This window comes from Humulus lupulus, chromosome 1, assembly GCF_963169125.1.
Source record: "Humulus lupulus chromosome 1, drHumLupu1.1, whole genome shotgun sequence".
Lineage (NCBI taxonomy): Eukaryota > Viridiplantae > Streptophyta > Magnoliopsida > Rosales > Cannabaceae > Humulus > Humulus lupulus.
This window is the reverse complement of record NC_084793.1, coordinates 240,406,950-240,430,168: the sequence shown is the minus strand read 5'-3', so window position 1 is coordinate 240,430,168 and position 23,219 is coordinate 240,406,950.

Here is a 23,219-nt window from a genome sequence, read left to right as displayed (position 1 = left end):
GGCAGATGTAGAAACCCGACGTGTAGTTATGGTTATTTTTTTGGATTTATCGTCCTGCTAACTAAAATCATATGGCATGATCTTTCATGATCATTTTGTATTGCTAGGTTATATATCTAAATATTATGACTACCTGTTTTGAGTTGAATCATTATGGTTCTTCTTTCTTGTTTATGAGCAAAACTGGTATGCTCATTTATTTCTATGTTAGTATTCTTCCCTACTATACATAGTGGTGTAAAGACTTGCGATGGTGCCTAACACTCGAGCCAGGGGAGGTCGAGATGTTAATTAACCAGACCCAGATGAGAGAGTGGTTGTTGACCAAGATGCAGGTCGTGGCCGAGGCAGAGGAAGGGGTCAAGGCCAAGGACAAAGAGTACATCCGAAACCAAATATGGCAACTCAGATAGAGGATCTTTGACTTTGTGGTGGCTACTGAAAGGGAAAAGGTAATATGCGTTGGTATTAACTTCTCGTCCTTATGCGCTTAGGAGCTTTTTGATTTTAAATCAAACAAAATGGCAAGGACAAGAGCTCAGAGAGGAAGGGGTGCTACTGGCCGGGGTTAGGCTGCACCTGCTGCTAGAGCTCAGAATGCGCCTACCACTAGAGCTCCAAACCAAGCTGCTAGAGTTTGCGAAATAGCAGAGTAGATGAATAATCTGCAAAGGCTAGTGGAGACGCAGGGAGCCCAAATTGAAAGAGGGCAAAAGAGACAGGAGGACTCTGATGCCCTCCAAGATGAAAGGTTTAACACCCTTTTCGAACGACTCCCCATGCCACCCAATAATGCTCAGAACAACGAAATACCACCAACAATGAAGAATAGAACCCTATCCCGCAGGTTGTCGTTGAGTAACCAGTACTACCAGTAGAAGCACCAAGAGCTGCCCGAGCGAAACCTATATTAGAAAGGTTCGACAACTAGAATCCACCTATATCCGAGGGGAGCAGTGACCCATCAATGGAAGAGAAATGGATCACTATTTTGGAAAGGATCTTTGAATTCTTTGGAACTACCGAGAGAGAGAAGGTAGTTTGTACGACCTATATGCTAAGAAAAGATGCCCGCATTTGGTGGGACGCAGCCAAGAAAGGGCATAGTGTTGCCAATATTTAATGGCCAAAGTTTTTGACCTTGTTCAATGGCAAGTACTTCAGTATTGTATTTATTGAGTGCAAAGTGAATGAGTTCACTAATCTAAAGCAGGGAACATCGAGCGTGTAGGACTACGTTCAAAAATTTGACCAGCTATCTAGGTTCGCAAAGAACCAGATGAATATTGGAGAAAATAAGACCTGGAGTTTTATGATAGGCCTGCGCAGAGACATAGCCAGGTGTGTAGACACTGGTATAACTGGCCCAGAGACGTATGCCGAAGCTATGGAACGGGCTCTTCGCCAAGAGTCTTGGGTCGTGTTAGACAAGCCAGAAACACAGAAGAATGAAGACAGGAGGTACACTCCCAACAACCCCGGACAGTTTCAGGCCAATCAAAATGGCCCAAGGGGAAAGTTCAATTCGAGGTTCGGCCAGAAATTGGGGCGAACAAACAATCCAAGAGGAATAAGGCCGATTTTTTAGGGAAATAACAAAAGAAAAGGGGGACCTCCCAATCAGGAAATGGCTAGTCCCAACAAATAGCCAAGATGTGAGTTTGAACAATGGCCACTGTGCAACAAGTGTAACCGACCCCATCAGGGCAAGTGTGGGGTATGTTTCAATTGTGGAAAGCCAGGGCACTTTGCTAAAGAGTGCTGAATGCCAGCCAAGGGAAACAAAAATGACCAGAAGAAACAAATTGGAGCTTCGCCTCAAGTTTATGAGCTTACACAAAGCGACAAGGGAGCTGGACCATCTGATATGGTGTCAGGTCAGATTTCTATTGCCCAAACCTTGGCATATGCATTAATGGATACTGGTGCATCGAATTCTTTTGTATCTGCATCATTTGTGGAAAAAATAAATAGAAAGCCTGAGCCTATGCCTGTTATTTGTGGGGTATCCTTGCCTTTGGGAGAGGATATGCTGGTGCAAACATGGGTTAGAGGCGTACTAGTTTGGGTTGAAGGTCATGAGATGATAGTGGATCTGTTAGTCTTGGACCTACATGAATACGATGTCATATTTGGGAGGATTGGTTAACCAGATATGGAGTCGTTATCAATTGCAAGTGCAGAAAAGTGGTCTTCACCCCAGCGGGGGAAGAACCATTCGAGCTCAAGGGTACATTAAGAGAAAATAAATGTACCATGATTTCTGTGATGAAGGCGAGAAAAATGTTGAGTGACAGATGCATCAGTTTTCTGGCAAACATAGTGGATAAGGATAAAGAGACGAGTCAACAACCTTCTGATGTACCGGTTGTGTGAAAGTTTCTCGACGTATTTCTTGAAGATCTCTCAGGGATTCCACCAGACCGAGAGAACGTGTTTGAGACAGAGCTAATTATGGGAACTGCGTTGATCTTAAAGACTCCTTACAGGATGGCACCAGCTGAACTCAAGGAGTTGCAATCGCAACTGCAAGAGTTACTAGACAAGAAGTTCATAAGGCCAAGTCATTCTCCTTGAGGAGCCCCGATCTTATTCATGATGAAGAAAGATGGCTCGATGAGAATGTGCATTGACTATCGGGAGTTGAACAAAGTGACGATCAAGAACCGATATCCATTGCCCAGGATTGACAATCTTTTCGATCAACTATAAGGAGCGTCAGTATTTTCCAAAATAGACCTGCGATCAGGCTATCATTAGCTCAAGGTTAAGGAGACTGATATACCAAAGACGGCCTTCAGAACGAACTACGATCACTATGAGTTCTTAATGTTGTCCTTTGGACTAACCAATGCACCTGCATCATTCATGGATCTCATAAATTGCGTATTTCGCAAGTAATTGGATACGTTCATCATTGTGTTCATTGCGATATTCTAATATACTCGAAAAGCCAAGAAGAGCATGCAACGCATCTAGGACTAGTCCTTCAGCGTCTACAAGATGAAAAAATTTACGCTAAGTTTTCAAAATGCGAATTCTGGCTAGAGAAAGTTAGTATTCTGGGGCACATAGTGTTGGGAGACGGAATTTCGGTAGATCTCGCCAAGATAAAAGCTGTTAAGCAGTGGAATCCTCCGAAAAATGCTCATGAGGTTAGATTTTTTCTTGGGTTAGCGGGATATTGCCGAAGACTTGGGGAAGGATTTTCCAAATTAGCCGCACCAATGACGGTCCTCACCCGTAAAAACATCAAGTATGAATGGACTGATAAGTGCGAGAAGAAGTTTCAGGAGCTTAAAACGAGATTGACGACTGCCCCAGTGCTAACAATCCCTAATGTCACATAATGATATACTATTTATAGCGATGCCTCAAGTCGAAGGTTGGGAGCAGTGTTGATGCAACATGGAAAAGTAATTTCTTATGCTTCTCGACAGCTAAAAAATTACGAGAAGAACTATCCAACTCATGACCTGGAGCTAGCAGCAGTGGTTTTTGCACTGAAAATTTGGAGGCACTACCTGTATGGGATACACTGCAACATCTACATTGATCACAAAAGCCTGAAGTATTTCTTCACTCAGAAGGAATTGAATATGGGACAACGTCGATGGTTGGAGCTGTTCAACGACTACGACTGTGACATTCTGTACCACCCGGGAAAAGCAAACAAGGTGGAAAATGCATTGGGTCGATAGCCAAGTGATTACGTGATGATAGTGAAAGAGATTTCGCCGTAGTTACGTGCCAACCTTGCTACCTTGGATTTAGAGATAGTAGTTGGTCAATTGGCTAACCTCTCTATCGAGCCTACTATTATGGAAGCTATAAAAGTTGGGCAGTTAGTCGATCCTTGGGTTCAAGGATTGATGTACGAAGTGAGGAATGAGGGGCGACCAATATTTCATGTCTCCGAAGATGGAGTATTGGGATTCAATGGCAGAATATGTGTTATGGACGATGGCGAGATCAAGAAGCAGATCTTTTTCGAGGGACATAATGCTCCTTATGCCATGCATCTGGGCACCACGAAAATGTACCAAGACTTGAAGAAGTACTTTTGGTGGCCTAGGATGAAAAAGGAGACAACAGAATATGTGGCACACGGCTTGACTTGTGAGTAGACAAAGGCCAAACATCAACGGCCAGGCGGATTGTTGCAGCCCTTAAAAATTATGGAATGGAAGTGGGAGATGGTCACTATGGACTTTGTCATAGGTCTACCAACCACTCCCAAAGGGCACGATGCCATTTGGGTTATCGTAGATAGGATGTCTAAGTATGCTCATTTCTTGCCGATCAAGGTAACTTAGGCGCACATAAATTAGCAGATATTTACATTGCAGAAATAATGAGACTGCATGGTGTACCCAACTCCATCGTATCAGATCACGACGGACGTTTTACCTCGACATTTTGGAATAGAATTCGAATGAGGTTGGGTACTAAATTGAAGTTCTACACTTCTTTCCACCCGCAAACAGACGGTCAAACCGACCGAACAATTCAGACCCTGGAAGATATGCTAAGAGCCTGCGTGCTCGACTTTCAAGGGTCATGGAATGAGAAGCTTCCACTGATAGAGTTCGCTTACAATAATAGCTATCATGATTCCATCAAGATGGTTCCATATGAGGCTTTGTACGGAAGGAAATATCGATCACCGATTCATTGGCACGAGACCGGTGAGAGAAAGTTTCTTGGATCGGATGAGGTTGATCAGATTACCAAGGACATCCGACAGATAAGGCAACACTTGCAAACTTCGGTTGATCGACAACGCAAATATGTCGATCGACGCAGGAGACCCCTGGTGTTTGAGGTTGGCGATAATGTGCTGCTTAAAGTAGCTCCGCTACGAAGGGCTATGCGGTTCGGGAAGATAGGAAAGCTTAGCCCAAGGTTCGTTGGACCTTTCAAAATCATAAAGAGGATCGGGGAAGTAGCTTATCGTTTAGCTCTTCCACCCGCCCTGTCTAAGGTGCAAGGCGTGTTTCATGTATCCTTGTTGAGAAAATACATGCGCGATCCCTCGCATGTACTCAGCTATGAGCAGCTGAGTATTGATCCTCAACTTGTCTATGAGGAGAAGCCGGTGATGATTCTAGACTGAAAGGAAAAAGTGTTGAGGAACAAGACGGTGCTGTTGGTAAAGGTGCAATGGTGTAACCATGGCATTGAAGAGGCAACCTGGGAAACAGAAGACAAGATGAGGGAGCTATATCCTCATTGGTTTTAAGTTTCGAGGACGAAACCTCTATAAATTGTAGGTATTGTAACGTCCTGCGTTTCGGGTACCTTGAAACGGCTCGGGTCGGGATTTTTTCCCCGAGTTAAGAATAATATTTTAAATAATATTATATATGTTTGGAATTTATTTCCATGGGTTATTGCTCGCCGAATTATGAATTTTGTGTTTAAAAGTCAAGATAAGACTTTCGGCCTTGGACCAATACAAAAACCCTAATCGGGTAAAAATCTCATAAAATAAAATGAAAAATATATTTTGGGCATAAAATACATTCATAAAAATTAAAGTTTGGTCAAAATAATAAACCTATGGGAAAATAGAAAATTTAGGGCATTTGTGTTAAATGCTTAATTTTACCGAATTGAGGAATTTTATTCCATGAATGGACTTTAGGTTAAAATTTCTTATGTGATTAATTAAATTAAATGTGAGAGACATTTAATTTAATTATTATGTGTTAAGTTTTGTTTTTATTACTTAATAAGAGTGAAAAAATGTTATAGGAAGTCAAATTGGATTTTTCTTAGGAAATATTTATTAACCTTTATATATATATAAAAAATATAGTCACGTATATAAATAAAGGGTGGCCGGCCATGTGAGGGAAAAATATTGGGTAGACCAAATTAATTAAGTTTAATCCCATTTTTAAATATTAGGTTAAATAGGCAAGTGGATGGTAAAACACTCAAGTGTTTTTATGTTATTTTAGAGAAGTCTAAACCCTTCTAACCCCCCAAAAGTGACCACACTCTCTCACTTTCACTCTCATCTTTTTTTGAAAACTCTCTCTTAAGTTTTCTCTCCATCTTCAACCTCAAGAACACTAAGAAGGCTTGGAAGCATTAAGCTTTGGTCTAGGAAGGGTTTCCCTAAGGTAAAGTTTCAAAAAACTTGACTTTGTAAAGTTTTTAACCATAGGTCTTTCAATAGCTAACTATCTATGTTGTTGGGGGGAGTTGGTTAAGGTATTGAAAGAGTTTTGAAGGACTCAAAGCTAGTAGGAACATCAAAACCTAGAGCAAGAACAACAAGAGTTAAGAAATTTACTTTTTATGGTTGTTATTGCATGGTTTTTATTTTAAAACATTATTTTGTATATTTAATGCTTAAAGTTTCTTATTGGTGATGTAATAAGGCTATGGTAGTTGTTCTATAATTTTTATGATGCTTGTGTGTTGATTTTTGAAAATAGGGACCAAAATCCCAAAGGGTTTTGGTGAGAACCCTAAAACAAAATACAAGTTTTGAGCTGTGACTTCCAAGGGGTCAAGCATCCACTGTATATTGATTTTATAAAATTTAATTGTGTTGTGATGTTGTTGAGATTGAGTCATAAAATTGAGCTTTTGAAACACTAAAAAATGTTTAAAAATGAGTGAGTTATGTTATTTCAAAGTTTAGGTAAACAAAAACTGTTTTTTTTCGTATTCTTAATTTCAGGACCAAGTTTGGACAGCCCCTGTATAGGGAAAATGAATCCATTATTTTGTAAAATTTGGTGGACATAATCTTGGCATAAATTAGTATTCCACTATAAAATTTGATAACAAAATACTAAACGGTTTGAAAGTTATTAAGTGCCAAATTTTGGAAAAATTAAGGACTTGAAAATAAGGTCATTTTTCCTCATTGTTGGAAAATAATTTCACCAAATAAAAAATGATCCTTTTGACCTAAGATTTTACAAATACCTAAATGGCATACCAAAAATAGAATTGGAAAATTTTGGTAACAATTGGGTAAGTAAATTTCAAGTTATGACCTAACAAAATATTTAGTTAAAAATGTGAAAAAGATGGTTTTCACACTTAGTGTAAAAAAAAAAAAAAGATTTTGGAACTTAAAGTAAAAAGTAAAATTTTGCTTATTTCAAGATAAAAACTTGGTAAGTGTTGAAAACATATTTTGACCTAAAATACCACTTCGAGTTTAGTGAGAATTATTTTTATTAAAGAAATGTTATTCTTTATAAAAATAAAATAATTAATTTATTAATAAGTTAATTAATTAAAAGAGGGTTTAAAACCATATATTTTAATAAAATAATTAAGTGAATTATTTTTCTAGTAAGTAAACTTGATTAATTGACTTCGAAAAAATTAACTAGTCAAGAAGGGAAATTTTTAACGGTTTTCCTAATTAAGATAAATTAGGCAATTTTCTTATAACAATTTTTAGAGATTAAAACCTTAAGAAAAATAATAGGAAAATTAAGAGCTTATTTTCTTGAAAAATAATTAAGGAATTTAATTAGTATTTTCAGGATATAATACCGGCTAAAATCTTCAATATATTTAACTAACTGTTGAAAATATGGGTTAATAGTGGAACTTTTAAAGAATAAAATTTTTAGCGGATTATGGGAAAATACTATTGTGATACCCGAGCCTAAGTATCGAGACCATAGGGTAGGTCTCCCCGAGACTTAGGGTTTAGGCTGAAATATTTTTGTATGAATTTCCTTAATGGGTTTAAAACCAAATAAAGATCTTTAATCCTTACAAATGATTTTTTTAACATGACCAAACTGTCCAAAATAATAATAATGAATTATGAAGTGCCATAATTAATCCGAGTATGCTGTATGGATAATTACAGTATTGGCTATGCATAACTGGATTATACATTGGAGGGTGAAATCTTGCTGAGAGAAAAGGACTCCAAGTAAGTCAACTTCTATTGTGTGGCTGCAACATGAAACGACTATTGTATTGTATGTTAGTATAGAAAGTTTCTTAGAGACGTTAGTCTAGTGGGTGCTAATTTAGAAAATATGAATGATAAATATTCGTCATATCCTAGACGAATGATCCCCGTCACACTGCTTGATTTTATTATGTCTGGATCATTACCGCGACGAGTGGCCAAGAGGTGAGGATTGCTTGTTTAAACCTAGGGGCGCCAAAAATGAATGGAACCTAGGGGCCCTCATGCTTACTTAATCAATGAACGGTTAGAACCCGAGCAAGTGCTCTGATAAGTTATTCCCAGATAGTAGCCGTCAATATTGGCCATTCAGTGAGAGTGCCTAGAGATACTAGGGGTTTCCAAGTTTGAGTGAGGCTGAACACCCTAGGGGCAATTGCTCACCAGCACCACTGATTAACATAGAAGTCTCTGTAAACCCGTGTAAATTCGATTACACTCTTGGATAAGTAGTGATGCCCTAGGTAACTTAATGGTTATCCTTGTGAGGGATTTACTCTTGGATAAGTAGCGATGCCATAGGTAACTAGATAATTACCCTTGATGGGGATATTTATTGGCTAGATCTTAGTGTTGAGACTCCATTCTCTCTTATAGATTAACATTTATGCTGGAGAGCGTGTTATGCCCGAATTGTTGGAAGTTTTCGAGCATTGGTCTCGAATTATATTGTGATATATTATATCTGCTTGCTCTGAGATTTTCTGAGTGCAGGGATTTATTTGTTGATATGAAATAGTTGTGATATAATATATCTGCTTGTTCTGGGATTTTCTGAGTGCAGGAATTTATCTGTTTATATAAAATAATTTGTCATTGGTTATCAGGCATGACCATAAGTTTTCCCGGATGCTTTTGCGTTTTGCGTTATTGAAATTGATTATGTAGGTTCGGATGGATCCAGAACCCTAATTCTCTGCATGCTTTTGTTTTAAAGTTGAACTTACTAAGCGTTTTCACTTACCTAGTTGTTTCCTGTTGTAGGTAAGAACAAGGGCAAGGCAAAGCAGTGAGCGCTGGAGACTACCTTGCGAATGTACATGTGGACTGACCTTTTGGGAAGCCGTTTTATTTTTGGAAATGTTTTGTTATTTTCATAAACTAGGCTCACTCTACTCTTTATAAAATATGTTTGTATTAAATGTTAACTATGACCATACGACTTTTAATTTTATTTTTATATGGGTTTTTGAGACATTTGGTTAAATGAAAACATTTATATTTCCGCATTATCGAGTCTTAAAAGTCTGGGTCGTTACAGGTCTTACCTTGGCCTCCCTCTCCACCATTAGGCCGAGGTGGGGAATGGGTGTCTCTGGGGCGACCTGCTTCTCATTACCTCGAGAAGAGGAACTTGTCATGGTCTTTTTTCTTAGGGGCTATGATAAAGATTTTAGTTCGCCTGATTACAAAATGACCCATTAGAGGCGACCTAGGAATATAACCTAACTCTAATAGCGGAAGAAATGGCGACCTAAAGTTCTAAGGCTTCATTACTCAACCTAAGCCATCTTATGAGTCAATAGCAGACATGATGTCCCAGCGCGTGTTCTCATGCGCATCTCTAGTTTATGTGCCCGAATCTCGGGAAGGTGCAAAAATTTCAGGATTTAGGTGTCAGACGCAGTGGTTTTGAAAGGCAGTTTAATGCAAAACCACCCCAATATCATAACCCTTAAGCTACCCAAAACCGAACCTCAAACCCTTGAATAATCAAACCTAGAAATTCAAACATTCATCCTTTAAACCCATAAAATCACTCATTTTTATGCATTATTTCTAATCGGATCTAGTGCTATTGTTTTTGGCCTAAAAAAAACTCACACTAAACTCAAATAGAGCCAAAGTAAGGAAAAATACTGGAAAATTCCATAAAACTCGTTGGAAAATGAGAAAAATGGAATTTAAACCCGGGATGAGCATACTTACAAATTAGTTTCTTAATCGATGAGTGAAGTAAGAACAAAAAGTGCTTGAGAAGGAGCTTGTAGGACAAATATTGTACCCCAAAAATACGAGCTGAATTACTCAGCACGAGGTACAGCTGGTAGACAAGCACATGAAGAAAATATACATATAAATTAATTTTTTTTACTCTATTGTGAGTAGGTCTAGCTTACTTGACAGACTGTCACAACCCGAGTTTACAAATCGCCTCTTACGCCAATAACTTAGTTCGAGGTACATATCGATCGTGTCGTCCTCGTAAAACTCCAGACATGATTCACGTCAGTTCACATTGGCCTTACAACATCTAGCTCAAGGAGTGTGTTCAGCTCGCGGAAGCCTGACTATGACACTTAGTGAATGATTCCGAAAGATTCGGAGATTCCTTAAATGTCTTATAAATGCCCAGAATTTATTATGTATTTATCACTCGATATAACAGTTATGTATTTATGTAAATGGCAAGTTACCCAAAATTTTAAGTTACCATATTAATGAAAGATTACCCAATACTCCACCGTTTTTTTCCTCTAAATATAGAGGGAATGGACTGTAAAATGGACCGACATTTTGTATGCCAAAACTCTGCTTAAATTGTCATAAACAATTTCATCAAGCGTCAAAAACAGATCAATAAGAGTGATTCATGGACTAAGTGGATTTTAACCACTGAACCACGTAAAATCGTGTGAGTGCTTCGTGTTCTTATTTTTTGTTATTTCTTATACATTCGGTTTACAAAAAGCATAATTTCTCTGTCTTGGATTTCTAAATCTCATGTTGACGAAAAACCGCGTCAACAACAACAACAATCATAATAATAATAATAATAATAAACATAATTATGGACTGTAATATTATGTTTGGTAGAACATTTATATTGTATTGTATTCAATGTCTAATTTTAATACAACACCCCCACCATTTGTAGATGAGATGGTGAGGAGCTTGGACTTTGTAACAAGGTTGGGAGTTCTAAACTTCTCATTTCTTACATCATTTTTTGTCTCTTAACTTTCATTCAAGTTGCTTTTTTTTTTCTCCTCACTTTTATCTACAACAATTTCTTTCACACCACTTTTTCTCTAATTATTTTATCTCTTCTCAGTTTCTCTTATTCATTTTTCTTTTATCACTTCCTCATTACATTCTAAATTTTATATAATTTGAAATTGTGTTAACATTTAATAACTACAAGTAGTTAATATACAATAACCTAATATCATACAATGCAATAGTGTTCCAAATAGCTAAAAATATGAAAATAATTTGTATTGGTATGCAGCCATAACTGTGCGGCTTCATATCTTTATAAATGAAATATGAGTGGTACATCGTTTCTAATTTGCATAAAAGTAAATATTAAATACTCTAATAATGGATAGTTAGCATTTCTTTTTCTTTTTGTTCTCTTTTTTTTAGGGAATTGAAGGGGCCAATTATTAGAAAGAAAGTTCACTGAATTTTCCATCAAGGCTTTAAAATCAAAACAGGAAAACATGAAAAAGAAAAAGAAAAAAAAAAAAGGAAAATTGAAGAAGAAACTAGAAAAAGAATTCAGTGTAAAAGGAGAAATCTTGTCCACGTCAATTCCCCTAAAAAAATGTGAACTTTATAAAATAAAAAAAGTTATATCTTTAACCATGCTCTCTCTTCTCTAGGCCCTTTCTTTACTTTTTTTTTTTAATTACTTCTTTGGCTCCCTTGATTTAAATTCATCAACAAATTTAACCATAAGTTTTAAAAAATGCCCTTTTACATATTATTAGTCAAAATTTTCTCTAAAAAAGATAAAGAATACGTTGACGCAGTTTTTCGCCAACAGTGAATTAAGAAGATAACAAGTTGATTAGTGCTCGATAATAAACCGAAATAAGAAATTAACTCTCAAAGACAGATCTTTTTACGTGATTTAGTAGTTAAAATTCACATAGTTCACGAGTATATATTATTACTGTTGTCTTCTCTCTATTTTGGCAGAGTTTCGGTATTACAGAATCATCCTTCCCTTCTCTGTCCAATATTCTTAGTATTTATAGAGAAATTCCTTGGGCAGATTTGGGTAACTGCGTGAGTCAATCACGAATTTACATATTTATTACATTTAATGTAAAATATTTCCATTTATACTAGGATATGATCTGATCACGAAATAAATGGTCTCCTAATATCTATGATATTAAATATTATAGGTTGACCATAAATAATTGTATAAAAATACCTGAGTCTTTGGGGATTCGTGGGTACACAATATATTTGAGTTACTACAAAATGGATTTATCTCCGAGCTCATACTATGGAGGCCGTATGAATATCATGAGCACGTGCTTCGCAACCTATGCATCACTAGTGAAAACTGAGTTGTCCATGTGGATAATAAATGGATTCCTTGGTTATTTCCCCCACATATTTATTTTCCAGCTGTATCCGAGCTAAGTGAATGACTCGTGCTGAAATTAGGGTACACAGAATACACTCACTTAAAATGCATTAATGCTTTTATAATTTTATAAATATAATTAATGAAATTGGTTGAAAAAATACAAAAGTTAAAATAAATTAATACCAAAATTTAAAAAATGATTTTATTAATTTAATTTTAAGTTTATTAATCAATTTTGAAAATTGTTTAAAAAACCAAAATAAGACATAAAAATATATTAATGCACTAAATATTGACATATATAGTTTTGTTTTATGTGTTATTCTGGTATTTTTTAAAATTTTTTAAAATTGATTAATAAACTTAAAATTAAATTAATAAAATCCAAAAATAAAACCGATTATTTTTTTACAAAAAATTGGTGTTTATTTATTTTAATTTAAGTTTGTTAATTAATTTTATAAATTATATTTATAATAAAAAGATTATTAATGTATTTTAAGTGAAGATATTTTTGTGTTTCTTGAAAAAAAAAAACTAAAAATATGTAAATGAAATGATTATTTTTAACTTTTTTTTTGTAAAGTACAGTATGGTAAAACTTAGTTATAGGTTTTTAACTGATAAAGCTAAAAAAAAAAATAAGAGAGAAAGAGAGAGAGAAATTATCTTGTGTTTCTTTCAGCTCGTTGGCATTTTCATTTTAGACAACAAAAATAGGAGCACACACACATATTTATAAATTATTGCACGTACCTATATATAATCCAAAGCAGTACTAATTGACTCAGTAGATAACTTAGTTCTAGAGGACTACCTTAGTTTGGACCATTTCATAGTTATCACGCTCTTCTACGTACCTTGAAAACAGTGGCCAGAAAATCCTAGTTATTTATTTATTTTAATAAAAAGGAGGGTATGAGTTGACGTCATTTTTCGTCAATTTAGAAATGAAGAACACTAAACTCAAAATCAGAAAAATAAAGAAGAAATACAATTTCTTACGTGGTTCAGCAGTTAAAATCTGCTTAGTCCACGAGTCGATATTATTCAACTATGAAATTCTCTCAAAGCTTTTAGAAAGCAATTCAGCAGAGTATTCCCAGTACCAATTTCAGTGTGTCTACAAATGAATTTCTCCAGTCTATTTATAGACTGGTTTACAGAATATCTCCCCTCACATTTCGGGAAGTTATTATTCAAATTTAAAAATTAAATACAATTAAATGCGTATAAATATATAATACGTGTATAAATCCCCTGATATTCGGGATTTATTAACAGATTACAACAAATCCCCTAGATATAGGGATTTTCAAATAGTAATCTTAGTCACATTAGACTATCGATCTTGAACATTTGACTTACATATCTTTGAGATCGGCAAACCATCACGATCGCTACCTCGGCTTCCCCCGGTCTTAACAAGTTACTTTATCGAGGTCGTCCTCTCCGAGCTTGCAATGCCCAGGCTCGAACCTTCTTGATTGATGCTAATAAAAATAGATTTGGAAATTTAGACAAGTGTTGAACCTTGTCATCGTAGCATTGAGCTTGACTTATAACCTCAAAACACCTTCGAGACCACGTGGTTCCGAGCTCACCAATTCTGTCGTCGTCATTTTAATATGGGGCAATACTGTCAAACTCAATTCTCATTAATGCTAACCTCATGGCGAGTTTGCTTATTTCAAGCTTACACTTTACGAGACTGACTTTCGAGATCAAAAATATCTATTCTCGAAATTTGGGTGTAACATTTTTCCCCTCAAAAGTGTTGGTTCGTATCCTATGAGAAGTAAACTTTTGAACTGCCACTTTCAAAAATCGTGCCACCGACCACACTCGAGTGTGGACATGTGTTAGCCAAGGGTTGCACACTCAGAGTACTTGAGTATTTTTTATATCTTCCCACGTCTTTTCGTATCTCCTTTTTACCGCCATTACCATATTTACACCCCAACCGTCGGATCAGACACCAAATCAAATCAATAGCCCAGATTTGTCTGACCCTTGATATCCCCACATGGGTATATATATTCACGCCTTCCTCCATCTTCACCATTTTTACTTTTCAGAAAACTCGAACCAGAGTCGATGGTGGGACATAAGGCAGCCTTGCTCCGACTGCCTTATGGTCGAAGGTCTTTGTCTTATCTCCTCCACGAAGACCGGCTTCGAGCCTGTGGACTTTTAGAAGAAGGCCAGTCTATGGATGACTCGACATACCAGAAATTTCCGAGGTGGGAACACGTGCCACTTCCCAGTGACAAACTTCCCCCCAGGCGGAGGTCTTTGAGCTCACAGGCTCATGCCCTTGTGGTTCGCCATCACGATTTTCCTGCCTCGGGCAACGAAGCCCAAGACAAAGCCTCACCAAGCTTGGGGGATGGAGGTAAAGTTGTGCCTAACTCCTCCATGTGGTCTCCCTCCATGCTTAAGCACAAACCCGATGTACTGATCCTATTTATGGTTCCTAGGGATAATTTTTATGTGTGGTCTTGGGTAAATTATAGAGTGCGTAGGTTTGATAGCTGGTTAGGTCAATATCAAACTATGTATAGTCTGAACGAGGTCTGGGATGGGGTTGTCGTTCAATAGGAACCAACATATATAGAGACCTTTTGAGACTATCTCCTACATATAGAGATGGGACTCCCCCAGTGTCCTCAGAAGATAGGGGAATTTCCTGGTCGCCGAGCTCAAGCTCGGTCGAGTGTACCAGTTAGGTTTCTTTTATCCTTGGTCTTGTTTCTTTTAATAACCTTAGCTCGATCACTAAAGTATGACTTGTGTTTTTTGCAGGCGACATGGACTCTGATCTCGACAACGTGCTCAACCGTCCCTCGGTGGCCAAGGCAAGCAAACGCCAAAAGGCTTCTCAAAGAGGGGGGCGTCCCTCCAGCGTCGGCTGTTCAGGGCTCGAGCAAGGCTGTTGACCCTAATCCTAAGATCAGGGTAACTGCTGAAATTGAGTCAGCGGCGCCCACTGACCCCCTGCCTCCTCCTTCTGTCTGAGTCACAAAAAAAAATTCCTGTTGCCCAAAAGAAACAAGCCCCCACACGGGAACAACTTTGGTCGATCTCAACTCACTTCCCAAAGTACGTGCTTGATAATGCAGCTGGATCACACAAAGTCAATCTAGGCTTGGATGTCCTATCCTGCGTTGGTCAAAGTCTCAGCAACCTCGACGCCCCTCAATGGGAGTTCCTCACCTCCTGCCGTGATGCCAACACCATCTTCGACAAGGGTGGCGAGCTTCTATCTTCGGTAAGTTATTTGTACAATGACTTTGTCATATTGACTTACATCACATGCTTAATAACTTGTATTCATTTTTGTGTATAGGCATTTGTTGCATTTGTTTAACCTAGCTGAAGCTCGTGGTGAGCTCAGAGCAGCGAAGCTGGAGGTGGCGGCAGGGGAGGCAACCATTCTCAAGGTGTTCGAACTTGAACTGAAGCTGGAGGCTGCCCTAGAGACTGCCCAGAAAGTGTCTGACCTTGAGTCAACGATGGCAGTGACCTTGAAAGAAGTTGAGGCCAAAAATTATGAGATCAAGGAGAAAGACTCCAAGATTAAGGAGCTTCAAGAGTTAAACACCAAGTTGGAGGAGGAAAAGAAGGCAACCTTCGAGATAATCGAAGGTGAGAAAGCATGTCTTCTTGAGGAGTTCAAGACCAAGAAAGATCACACTATAGACATGGCGATGTATCGGATCTGGGTGAACAATCTTGACCTCGATACCAGCTTCTTGGCCAACTTAGAGGCTGGATTTTTTAAAAAATGGCAACCTTGTCTTGAGGAAGAGGAGACCAAGCTCGAGGTTGAGGAGACCAACCTTGTCTTGACTTTTTTGCAAAACTTTTCAGCCTTGGAATCGACTTAGTATGCAGTTGGTTTATCTTAAATTCAAACTTTTTTTAACTGTCGCTTAGTGTTATCCAAAGAATAGGCGTGGATGATGTGGCAGACATTTTTAACACGTGGCTGACACCTGGCAAAGGTTCTGTTCGACTATCGACCAGGGAGGTTCCCTTAGCGTAACATTTGGACTTTATATATGACCAGCTTGGTCGTATACTCCGTATATTTTGAGAAGATCTTATGCAATTATAGCGATATCCGAGATTATCTCCCATAATTCCTGAGTATCTGATTATTTAGGAAATAATATCTGTAACAAATTTATGTAATCCTCATTGAGCCTATAAATAAAGAAGAAATAGCTCAAGGAGGGGACCTTTTTGCTGATTTAAGTTTATGCTTTATAAGAGAATTAGAGCTATTATCTTACGATTGTATTATTCATCCTTCTAAGGCTGGTGAAACTCAGAGAACCCTAGTTCTTTGATCACTCCTTTGAGAACTAATATCAATAATAGCTTAAGTGGACGTAGGTCATTACCAATTCGTGGGGCCGAACCACTATAATTTGTTGTGTTGTTTACTGTTCTTTCCATTAGATCTATTTCAACACCTTCCATCACATCAAGCATTTGACTCTGTGTCAGTTGACCAAAATGAGGGTCAACATTCTGGTGCTTTCATTGAGAGCTTGAGATGAGGTTGTTGAAGTACTAATGGCAAAGACAACCAAGAAAACTGGGCAGGCGGCTGGCGCTGCACCATCCCAACCTCCTCCTTCGAACGTGGTTGAGGATGAGCCACACTTGGAGTTTGATGAGGAGGAAATGGACTTCAAAACACTAAGAAATACTCTGGGAGTATTGCAAGATGAATTGGCCAATCTGAGGGCCAGTCAAGAAAGTGCTGCGGAGACTATGGCGCGACAGCAGCAAGAAATAGAGCGTCAGCGCCAAGAGCTGAGTGAAAGACAGGCGGAGATGGACCGTCGTCAGAGGGAGGCCATGGCAGCCCTCGAAGCAGCCTTGTAATTGGCTAGGAATCACGCTGCACCTGCCTCACAGCCTGATCAACCCTCGAATGGGCCACCTTAAAAGGGTCCCAATCCTAGCCCTCCAATCCAGCCAACGAGCCCTCAAAGGCCGGAGCAGCCACCAATGCCTCCGGATGATGTCCCACCTAGGGATCCTGAGATGCAACCTCCATCCTAGACTGGTCGAGGAAATCCCCCACAGCCAAGGTAGAATAGGGCCGAGCAGCAGCCCCGTAGCCCTAGATGCCAAGGGGGTGAAGAGCCGCACCCACCGAGCAGGGGACAGCGTCCTTTTGGCAACAGAAGGAACTCCGAGATAGGCTCTGCGGTCAGGGGCCCTCCATGGCATGATAATGCACGAGGACCTACCGACTAGCACAGGCCTCCCCCTAACGCTCGGGAAGTTCCAAGTCAAGGAGGAAACCGAGGAGACAGTCGGTCTCACCATAGCCAATCGAGGTTCAGAGATGGCCATGGATACAATGAGGCCGACTCGGGCAGAGGGAATGCCGATCGGAGGAATGAGAAGAAAGGCGGAGGCAGAAGCCCACCACCTAGAGAAGACCAACAAGCGAGGCGTAACGCTGGGGGGCAGCCCAGACAAAACAATGTCTTTAACCGGCTCGGAGCAAGCGAGCAACGGTGAAGAGACAACGACTTAAGGGATGTACTCAACGACCGCCGAGAACGGCACGACGAGTACATTCCCCCGGCACCAGAGGCCCCGGCAATTCCTGAAGCCGTTCAGGCCCAGATAGATGCCCTGAACCAAGCAGTACAACAGCTGGTCGGGGGAAGAACGTCTCACATCGCGTACGACAAGAGAAGGGGCACTCCTTTCGTCCAAAGGATTGCTGTGGCAGAAACTCCCAACAAGTTTAAAATGCCCACACTTCCAAACTTTGACGGGTATGGTGACCCGGTATCTCATATCAACAAGTTTGAGATACAGATGAACATTCAGAAGGTGTTCGAAGACGCTCGGTGCAGGATCTTCCCTGCAACACTTTCTAATGCTGCACAGGAGTGGTTCTTTAAATTCCCTCCTGCAAGTATAAGATCTTGGGAGATGTTTGTAAAGGAGTTTTACGGACAATTCTATGCGGGTCGTGTGCACCCAACTAAGGCAAACCAGCTGGTCGAGATATGCCAGCAAGAAGGAGAACCACTGAAAGACTATGTCCAGCATTTTATGCGAGCAGCTGCTCGAGCCAAAACAGTGGGAGACGAAGGCAAAATGACGCCCCTAACTGCAGGAGTTAGGCGTCGTACGCCTCTTTGGAGTAGCCTCAGGAAGCATGGGGTTAAAACTAGCCAAGAATTCTTGGATCGAGCTGATCGATACATCAAGCTCGAGGATGCCATTGCCAGCGAGGGAAAGACCCCAAACAAAGATAAGGGGACTGAAGACCCATCCAAAGCCACCAATGGGTCAAAGCCCAACGACAACGGCAATGGCAACGACAAAAGCAATGGGAATGGAAACGGAAAGAATGGGGGGAAGAGGCCCCATAGCGATCCCTCTACCTCTGAGAGCAAGCGCGCTAAGGACAACCATTATGAGCCACGGTTCACTAACTACACTGCCCTTGTCGAGTCTCGAGCAGAGGTGTATCAGGCCACAAGTTCCAGTGTGCCTTGCAAAAGACTCGCTGCCATTCAAAAAGATATTTCGAAAAGGGATACCACCAAGTTCTATCATTTTCACAACGATTACGGACACGATATGAACGACTGTAACCAGCTGAAGGATGAAATCGAGTTTCTTATTAGACATGGACACTTGAGAAGATACGTGCGGGGGCTTCCCAACGAGAGGCTCCAGGTGGCAACAAGCAGGTGCCTGAACGCCAATGCTCGCCATCTTTGCAACCTGACCCCGTGGCTGACACTTTACTCACCATTTGCAGAGGCCCGCACCCTGCAAGAAACAACAGAAAGGCAAGGGAATGATATGCTCGGACCCTACGCCATGACCAGGACATCGAGATGATGACTGTGGAGGACCGGGCATCAAAGAACCCTGCAATGAATGAAGTTGTCCGTCAAGGACTTGGAACCCTGCAATCAAACAGTTTACGGTTTCTCTGGTGTGGGACTCGCTCCAATAGGGTCAATCAGGCTTGCGGTAATAGCAGGTATAGTGCCCGCTACCAGGACACTACTCACTACTTTCATAGTGGTCGATTGTCCTTCGTCTTACAATGCTGTAATTGGAAGAACCGTACTGGTTGACCTACGGGCCGTCACCTCAATATGGCACCTGGCCATGAAATTCCCAACAGACGCAGGGGTAGGACGCGTGTTGGGAAACCAGAGGGAAGCAAGGGAGTGCTATAATGCCTCGATTACTAAGGACAAGAAGGGAATGTCGAGGAGCGCTCCCCCAGAAAGGTTGCAGATGACCATTGATATACAAGCCCAATCAGGTGATGAAGTCACCAAATAGGGTGTTGTCCAAAGGGAGGATAGAGACTTAGATCCTCGCTTTGGGGATTTTGAGGAAGATGTTGGACCTTTCGAGGACCTTGAGGAGGTCAAACTTGATGAAGAGTTTCCGACCAGAGTTGTAAAGGTCGGCAAAAATTTGGAAGCAACAACCAAGCACGCACTGGTGGAATTTTTGAGGAAGAACCTGGAAGTTTTCGCCTGGTCACATAAAGACATGGCTGGGATAGATCCTACAGTCATTAGTCATGTCCTGAACGTCGACAAAAGTTTTCCACCTGTGTAGCAGAAAAGAAGGCTGCTCGATAAAGACAGATCGAAAGCCTTGAAAGAAGAAGTTGAAACACTAAAGGAGAATGGGTTCATCAGGGTGGCGTTTTATCCATCGTGGGTCTCTAATCCAGTACTGGTTCCTAAGCTGAATGGCAAATGGAATACCTGGGTGGATTTCACGGACCTTAATAAAGCCTGCCCAAAAGATTGCTTCCCACTCCCAAGGATCGACCAGATGGTCGATGCAACTGCAGGACATGAGATCCTCTCTTTCATGGATGCATACTCAGGATACAATCAGATTAGTATGCATCCCCCTGATGAGGATCACACTAGCTTTCAGACCGATATAGGGCTATACTGTTAGAAAGTAATGCCCTTCGGATTGAAAAACACTGGTGCGACTTACCAGCGACTAGTTAACCACATGTTTAAGGAATTGATCGGAGTAAACATGGAGGTATACGTTGATGACATGCTGGTAAAGTAAAAAAAGGCAGAAGGACATGTGAAGGATTTACAAGAGTGTTTCAATGTTTTGAATAAATATCAAATGAAGCTAAATCCTCTCAAGTGCTCCTTCGGAGTAGGATCAGGGAAGTTCTTGGGGTTCATTGTCAATTCGAGGGGAATCGAAGCTAATCCCGAGAAGATCAAATCCCTGATCGATATGAAATCGCTAGTGAAGATCAAAGATGTGCAAAGTTTGACTGGAAGGATTGCCGCGCTCAGTAGATTTATTTCAAAATTGATGGATAAATGCATCCCTTTCTTTAATCTACTTAGGGGCAACAAGAAGTCTGAGTGGACTGAAGACTGCGAACAGGCTTTCCAAGCCCTAAAAGCCCACATGGCACAGCCTCCTGTTATATCAAAGCCTATAGATGGGGAAACTTTGTTCATTTACCTGGCGATCACCGAATATGCTGCTAGTGCAGTGCTAGTAAGAGAAGAAGAAGGCGTACAAAAGGCGGTGTATTATGTGAGCAAGAGGTTAATTGAGGCCGAGTTGAGGTATCCTCCCATTGAAAGATTAGCCTATTGCCTAATTTTGGCCTCGCGGAAGTTATGTCCTTACTTCCAAGCCCATCCAATCACAATCCTGACTGATCAGCCCCTTCGATAAGTTTTGCAAAAGCCAGAGGCTGTTGGTCTTTTGTTGAAATGGGCAGTCGAACTCGGGCAGTTCGATATCACATACTTACCGCGAGCAGCAATAAAAGGACAGGTCTTGGCTGATTTCATTGCTGAGTTCACTGAACTACCAGACATGGAGCAGGGTGGAAAGCCTAGTGTGCCTGAGCCTCAAGTCGAAGCTCCTTCGTGGAAGCTGTTCACAGACAGATTGTCCAACGAATCTCACGCAGGAGCAGGAGTGATATTGATAATGTCGGAAGGGCATCGATTTCACTGCGCTATTAGGTTTGATTTCACCACTTCAAATAACGAAGCCGAGTATGAAGCTCTACTCACTGGGTTAAGGTTGGCCAAAGACATGAGCATAAAAGTGCTGGATATTTACAGTGATTCACAGCTGGTAGTGAATCAGGTCTTAGGGGAGTATCAAGCACGAGGTCTGAAAATGGTGGCCTATCTGAACAAAACCAAATATCTGTTGGCACAATTTGAGAAATATACCCTCCAGCAAATACCTCGAGATCAGAATTCAAACGCAGATGCCTTAGCCAAACTCGCGAGTGCGAAAGATGCTGGCACTTTGAATATAGTGCCAGTTGAACGACTGCGCTTGCCAAGCATACGAGCTGAAGAAACCAATATGGAGGTCCGGTTAGCAGACACATGGATGGCACCATACTTGGAGTATCTCACAAGCGGTATACTACCAGTAGATAGAAACAAAGCCAGGACCCTTCAGAGACAAGCTGTTAGGTATATCCTGGTTGATGGAGTTCTATACCGAAGAGGATACTTAATGCCACTGCTCAGGTGTGTTACACCAGAAAAGGCTAAAGAACTGATGAAGGAGGTACATGAAGGCTTCTGTGGAGATCACGTTGGGGGGCAGAGCTTATCAAAAAAGATTTTAAGGCAGGGTTATTTCTGGCCGACCATGAACGAAGACTCGATGGAGTTTGTGCGCAAATGCGATAAGTGTCAGAGGTTTTCCAAGATCCCACGAGCAGCTCCTAATGAATTAAAACAGATGCAAAGTCCATGGCCCTTCGCAGTGTGGGGTATAGGTTTAATCGGGTCCTTGCCAACAGGAAAAGGTGGAGTGAAATACGCAGTTGTGGCGGTTGACTACTTCACCAAATGGGCTAAAGCTGGGCCACTCGCTACCATAACGACAAATAAAGTGCTTGACTTTGTCATCAAGAACATTGTTTGTCGATATGGATTGCCCAGAAAGATTGTCTCAGACAATGGCACCCAGTTTGATAGTGACCTTTTCACAGACTTCTGTGAAAGGCATGGAATCACCAAGAGCTTTTCTTCAGTTGCTTATCCACAAGAAAATGGGCAAGATGAAGCAGTAAATAAGACATTGAAGGATACCCTGAAGAAAAGGCTCAAGGAAGCCAAAGGAGCATGGCCAAAACAGCTGCCTGAAGTACTCTGGTCGTATAGAACTTGTCATCGAACAGCAACAGGTCATACCCCAGTTTCCTTAGCATATGGGTATGAAGCTATGTTGCCTGTCGAGATAGATCCGACCTCGCATCGTAGAATCACATACGACCAGGATCAGAATAGCCAACTGTTAATGGAGTCTCTAGACCTGCTCGAGGAGAAACGAGAAAAAGCCCAACTCCGAGTAGTTGCGTACCAGCAAAAAGTCGCTCGGTATTTTAACTCCAAAGTAAAAGAAAGAAAGTTCAACATCGGAGACCTAGTACTTTGAAGAGTTTTCTTAAACACCCGCGACCAAGCTGCTGGAGTCCTCGGACCAAACTGGGAAGGACCTTACCAGATTGAAGAAGTCCTTCATCCAGGCACCTATAAACTTGCACGCTTAAAATGGAGATCTCGTTCCGCGTTATTGCAATGGAGAACACCTGCACAAGTATTATCAATAAACAGTCCTTTTTAAAGGACTGGCTTGTATTAATTTTTACTTTTTACAAGTTCTGAAAAAGGGTTAGCCATGTTATATGGCTAATCGCTTATAAGTGTAAGATCTTTTTAAAGATCACTCGTAAAGACATGTTTAGTCCATTTAATACGAGAATTATAAGGGACTGTGCGCAGCCAGTCTTTCTTGCCAAACTTTGTAAATTTTTACAAGTATTTGTTCATTACATGTGTTGTTTTGCTGTATTATAAGTTTTACATTTTATACCGA